Here is a 7,073-nt window from a genome sequence, read left to right as displayed (position 1 = left end):
GAGATGCATCAACAGAAACAGGTAGGTAGCAGCACGAGATGTGGACTACGCTAGAGATGCACGAGCAAAACCACGAGCAATCCCTCGCACACCCCACTGTCGGCTCTGTTCATTATATGAATGTCTGGTTGCATTATTTGAACATCTGTGAAACTTGCATGTTGCAAACGCAGAACATACCAGCATTTCACATACTAAAACATGACACATTTAAAAGATAATGACGGCAGTTTGCAGCAAAACAAATTGACACAATAAGAAGGCTGCAAAGTGCCAAATCAGTTTGTGTGCCATCATGAGAAAGATGCGCATCTAGCTAGACACCTCCGCCATCCAAAGATGATTCTCAGTACATGATCCCATAAATAAATATTTCATTCATTGTGATTTTTCAATCCAGCCATACAAACTTTTACCACCTTATTTTAGTACCACAAGCATTCACTATACATTTCATTTATTAAGAATAGCTATATTACCTAATTAGGCTAATCTCTTGTAGTACAACAAACAAAACATGTCAGTATAAACTGGCATTCGAGCATTCCATATGAATTAAACATTTGACTCCATCAAATTATGTCATGAAAGCAGAGGTTGAAAACAATTTTCATCATCGTCATCCTGCAGGTTGTCCGCTATCTGATATCTAAAATAAATGCTTCACTATGTTAGTGCACTTTAAAGAATGAACATGATTGTGATATTAGTATATGAATAGAGTGCCCAACATACAGAAATACATACACCCAACATGTTTGCCTTAATAAATCACTGATAATGTGCATAGAAAATACCACACAATGAGGCAGCCCGTAAGATACAACAAACACACCTTAATGAGCTATGGCTGGTAGATGCAGCGTCCACTTTATCAGTCTAAAACTTCAGTAGTAGTGAAAAGAAATGTTCGTGCATATCTATAGCTGCTCGGAGAATCTAGAAATGGCAACTTGGAGAACAGTGTGCATTATAAAGACCAACTTTCTTCTGAGGCTTGAGCTTTGTGTTTTCCAAATTCTGGAGCTCTGATTCACTGAACGTCCACATATTAGAAAATAACATGGCCCTGCAAACGGTGCAGAGGATATCAATGGAAGAATATGCCCAAGTTCTAATTGAATTGGAGTACTACATACGACTATGCAGCGTGAAATTAAAGCGAAAAAGTTGCAATGATAGTAGGAGGAGGAGGAAGAGGGAGATGGAGAGGAGTTGCCTAGCTGAATTGGAAGATTCGTGCGGCAAACACGAGTAGGACGGTGGGGAAGAGGAGGGTGAGCCTGGTGGCGAGCAAAACCTCCTGGATATTGTCGAGGCGGCAGCAGAGCAGGGCACAGGGGACCATGTGGAGGAGCGCGAGGTCTGACTTCTTGCAGAGCGAGGAGGAGGTCATGTTGAGGTAGTGCGGTGGGCGAGGTGGCAGGCAGACATCTCCTTGCCTGCGACGTTGGCGGAAGAGGCGGAGGCAAATTCAAGGAGGGCAGTGGCGACGAAGTCCGTGCCGATGCGGCATCTCTGTTCCTCTGCGCGAACAGCGGTACCACCCTAGTAAGAAAGCGGTGGGCCGAGGCGACGAGTCAGAGGCGGTGGAGGGGCTCGTGCCTGTCGCTGTGGCGAAGGTTGTTGAGAGGCTCATCACGACGGTGAAGAGAGTCAAGGGCTTCGAAGCAGGCGGAGCAGGATGAGGTGGCGGCAGCAAGCTAGGGTTTATGCGAGGTGAGACTGGTGCTCGGGGGACCGCGACAGGCCGCCCAACCGAACCTGATTGGGGTTCGAGCGAGGACCATGGGTTGAATCGCGAAAAGATGAAGGACCTTTCTACAAAACAACGACCGCAAAACGCGGGGAGAGCTCGAAATGGCTTCATGTTTTAAGGAACTAGATGAGTTAACGCCACATGAGATGTAGACCATACATCAGCAAGGACTAGAACATCCACGATCAACACATGACCTTGAACGCAGTGAGGAAGGTATCAGATAAAAAAAAACTCGATCTAGAGAGCGATCAAGACGATATTGATCCTATTCTTTGCTGGTAGACTCCTAAATATCTTCCGAGAAGACCCACCGGAGAGGAGCATATATAGGTTCTCGTAAGATCGGCATGGCCACCTAGAATACCGTCAAATGTCATCAACAAATGTGATGAACAACAAGGCAGAGAGGATAAAATGGATAGTAGTATATGTATTTTGATCAATTGGATGCTGGATATTTTAATTTGTCATGATCCTCTCATAGAGAGGGGTCTTATCCTAGTGAAAAACAACTCTAAAACATATCGGAAAGTTTTTAATTTCTAAAAGTGACTTGAAAATGATGGATTCAAAAAACAAACAAAAGTCGGCTAGGCTAAGTTTCATGGTGAACCCACCAATATAGCCAGTCTGGCAGAAAAAGTTGACCTGGCTGCTGTGTTTTCAAGTCGTCCGACTAATCGCGATTAGTCGGGCTAGTCGGTTAGCAGAGCTCGATTAGCACAACCGACTCGATTAGAGCACCTAATCGCCCTGGTCGTCCTACTAGTCGACGATTAGGGTCGATTAGTCGCTCGATTAGCCGATTCTGCGCGACTAGGTTTAGGATCCAGATTTTTTGATTTCGTGGGCTTTTTTGGCGGGTGGCCCGGCTACAGGGAGATGGAACGCCAGCCGTCTCTACTCTCTACTAAATCGACAGTTCACATCTCTACTTTCCTGGCTTATCAATCTCTTTCCTTTTCTTCTCTTCTTCTCTATTTCCCTACCGGCTCCTAGACTTCTTGTTCTAGAATCTAGACTTCACCTCACCAGTACACTCGCGGTTACAATCCAGACACGCGCAAATCCAGTTCCAAGTTCCGAACTTCACCGACCCAGTTTTCTCGCCCAGAGTCCAGACACTCGCGGTTCCAATCCAGACACGCGCGGATCTAGAAATCCAGAATTTTTCGTCGGCATGAGTTCATCTTCTGGAGGTATTCTTTTGTGTAGTTCTGTTCTTCAATCTTCATCCTTCATCCTTGTATTGTATGTGTTGTGTCATTCTGGACTGGACTTCTAAATTTCTGTTCTTGTACTCCATCAGTCCATCCTATTCGGCTATTCCTGTAGAGTGTAGACTTGTAATCCATCGTCCATCCTATTCCTTATTCATTTGATACATTACATACAGAGTTTGGTGCTGCAGGTGATGAATTTCAGTTGGATGAAGATCTTCTTTAGGTAACTGGGTGGTAATGTGTGTTGTGTGGTATCTGGGACTTGTAGTATTAGTAACTAGTAAGTGTTTCTCTGCTGTTTTCAGTATTGCTGAATTCATGTCATGTTTACCCTATCCTTCATAATATAGTATATGAAGTTCATATATATTATATAGTTATATAATTATATACTATATAGTATAATCAAGGTTTTAAAGTCGGCTAGTTGACTCTAGTCGCCTGACCACCGATAAGGTGACTAGTCACGATTAGTTGTCGATTTACTCGATTAGCCGAGCCTAGTCGACTCCTAGTCGTCCTATAGTCGTCCACCTATAACAGAACCCTATATATATATATATAATATAGCTGTAGAACGACAGCAGTACACTATAGCTGTCTAGCAGGACAGCAGTACAAGCAATCAAAATCAAGGATGTTTCCACTAATAGATAACTTGAACATTATTACGCCGCCTCCTAGTCTCATCTGTAGTGTGAATAACAACTCCAACTCAAGAGGTGCAGCACCAAATGAACAATTGAAGAACCAAAAGAACACAGAGATTACCATCTGTAGAGGTGCTCATTTCGGTTAAGTTCAGAACAGACTAGTGAAGTGTGCACTAAAGTGAGCACTGAACACTGAACTCTGAATAGAGTTCAAAACAGATTGGTGCAGACGGTTGCCGGAGCAGAGCAGTGAGCAGAGGCGAGCGCTGGAGCTGAGCAGTGAGCAGAGGCGAGCGTCGAAGCTGAGCAGAGGCGAGCGCAACAGAGGGCAGGGCCACCGGAGCTGAGCAGAGGCGAGCGCAACAGAGGGCAGAGGGCAGGGCCACCGGAGCAGAGGGCAAGGCCGCAGGGCAGCAATGGAGTAGAGTGTGAGAGGGGGCAGAGGCGATGGCTTAGGGTTTTACTGTTTTAGGGTTTCTAACTTTCTACTGTGCGGCGGCACAGTGGCAGACAGTAGAGCTTGTTTCTACTGTGGGCTTGAGAGTGGAGACAGTGGGCCACCAGCCCATATAATGATATAACAGAGGAGGACACCTTTTTTTACAGGCCCAAACTTGGCACAAGCTAGTCGGACATGGCACCTAGTCGGCCGACTAATCGCGATTAGTCGCCGACTAGGATGATTAGTCGTAACCTAGTCGCCCTAATCGAGTCGTCCATGCTAATCGTGCTCTACCAGGCGATAAGGCCGACTAATCGCGACTAGTCGCGATTAGTCGGACGACTTTAAAACCATGAGTATAATAGTATATATTATATACATAGGTCCCGGTCTCCTGGATGAACAGGACGACTAGTAAACGACCAGGTCGACCAGAGATCGATTAGTCGACCTAGTCGACGACTAATCGAGATTAGTCGTCTGGTCGGTCCCCCAGTTCGACTAGCTGGTCGAGCGACCAGAAAACATAGCCTGGCTGGCCTCTTGTGATGGTCTATCGGACTTTGGGAATGTGGCCTAACCAAGTTTGGTGGTTAGCCTAGCCAGCTCTGCCACAGTGGTGATCGGCCTGACCAACTTTTAATCGGTACAATTTTGAATATCAAAACATGCCCCATGTTTTTAGGTGAACACTTATATGAATCTAAAAACACTAAATAGTGTGATATATAACTCCATCGATAAGAGCTCTTGGGAGTCATCAACCTGTTATCCCCACCATAGCTTTGATCCGTTAAGCGAGAGCCCTTCCACATAGGACTCCCAGATCACTATGGCCGACTTTCGTCTCTATTCGATTAGTCGGTCTCATAGTCAGGCAGGCTTATACCATTACACTCATGCTGAATAGAGCTATGTTGTCGTTGTTGGCAAATAAATGGACTATGTTCCATGGCACCAACAAAGAAAGTATGCCAAGTCTATATCACCTTGGGGCTCATCAACTATCTAACATCTAAGAGTGATGTACACATCAAATATATTTATTCTAAAGGCGATACAAGTATCACCCAATGTTTGGAGGCATGCTAGGCTTCTTGCTAATACTTGAAAAACATTTTTAAATATATTTTATTGATTGCTCTTGATTGGACTACTATCATCTTACAACATCTCTACCATATATGAATTTCTAAATATGACTTTGATCATATTATAAGGTCTTCTCAACTTGGTGACCACTTGTCAAACTTGTTGTTGTTTGATCTAATTGATAGTATAGTTTTTCACATTAGATCTATAACTTGAAACGACATGCTTCTGACTTTACTAGTTATGCTCTGGCAACCCGAGCCTTGTCCTTCTCCAAATACTTGAGAGCATTTAATCTCCATCATCAAATCATCGGTTATCTAGCATATAAAGGTGATGTATACATCAACCATATTTGTTTTAGAGACAATACAAATATCGGCCATTGTTTGGAGGCATGCTAGGCTCCTTGCCAAATACTTGAAAATATTTTTAAAAATATGTTTACTGATTGCTCTTCAGCATGCATGCTTTGCACAAGTGTCCAGGGCACTAGAGGCATCGGAGGCTTATGTTTGTACGTTATGATATATGGTCATATAGATTTAGAGCATGTTTGGTTTGCGTCTAACCATACCAAACTTTGCCTAATTTTAGTCGATCGAATTGAAGAACTAACCTTAAGAAGAAAAGTTAAGCAAAGTGTGGCAAGTTAGGCATGGAACCAAACATGCCCTTATTTTAGAGGATACCGTTGTATAAACCAACTTAGAGTGTGGGCTGTACTCTGACCACGGCCAAAGTAGGTCCATGAGCCATGGGCCCGAGTAGCAATGATCCCTCCACTGTAGGCCAAGAAGGCAGCCACCTCCCTTAAGATTTTTCAGGATCAGTTTAGGAGGAAGGGAGATAAATCTAGGGAAAGAAAAACCTCTCATAAATAATTAAACATCTTATTTAAATTACACTCCCTAGGATTCCTCATTCTGAGAAAATTAAAGGTAGGGATCCTCAAATGATTTGAGTTTTTAAACTAGCCTTTAGCGTGTCTCGATAGCAACTAGAAATATGTTGGTCCCCTCACCATCTAATTTTTTTCTTTATTTCATAAAGTACCCATTTACGAACTTGGCTAATATCAGATTATCCTGTTTGGCAAATGGCAGTACCGGAATGCAACCACTCAACGTTGTTTTTTTATTAAACACTAGTATAATGCCTGTATATTGAGACGGTACCCAACCATATTTAATGATATTGATTGGGTGACTAAGAGATACTTGAGAGTCTTAATGGATCCTCCACATAAAAATTCCTATAATAAATGAATTTAATATCAAAGTGAACATATTGTTCATATACTAGATATTAAACTGGTAAAACAAATATTATACTTGAGCTTAGCCAGAAGACCGAAAAATGAGTGGAAAAGGAGCCCCTATGCTCGAGTTGAAAGGAGCCCCAATGCTCGAGTTGAAAGGAGCCCTTATGCTCGAATTAAATTATAGCCAATGTTTTGGCTTAGGACTTGGGAGCGAGAAGATGGTGTAGATCTGATGCCCTAACCAAAATCATCATTGAGATTCTATAGGTAACCAAAATCATCATTTATGTTGATGGCTTAACAATTTTCTCTAAGTTTAGTAAGACATAGAAAAGCACAAGTACACCAACAAAATCATTCTTGAAATACCAAATACAACAAGTTTATCCTCTAATGCTTAACATGCTTACCAAAATACTTAATTGCTCTTGCCTTTAGAGTATCATATCATATCAAACAATAAAAACATTTTTCACTTTTACGAAGCCTTGTACTCATTTCCAATTGCATGGTTTGTTTCACTTAAAATTCAATGTGCAACGGCGGAAGAAGCGGGCAGAAGTTGTTGCGAAATGGACAGGATTTGTTGCTAGAGCAACAGCTGCTAGAACGCTGTTATGCGAATAAATAGGACATA

General features: G+C 42.7%; 1 pseudogene; it reads right to left on the bottom strand.

Annotated features, from left to right (window-relative positions):
- Positions 1-6,372: 6,372 nt before the first annotated feature.
- LOC111589507 (uncharacterized) lies at positions 6,373-6,536 on the bottom strand (annotated as a pseudogene).
- Between the last annotated feature and the right edge of the window lie 537 nt (positions 6,537-7,073).

This window comes from Zea mays, chromosome 5 (assembly GCF_902167145.1).
Source record: "Zea mays cultivar B73 chromosome 5, Zm-B73-REFERENCE-NAM-5.0, whole genome shotgun sequence".
NCBI lineage: Eukaryota > Viridiplantae > Streptophyta > Magnoliopsida > Poales > Poaceae > Zea > Zea mays.
This window is presented reverse-complemented; position numbering and strand designations above follow the sequence as displayed.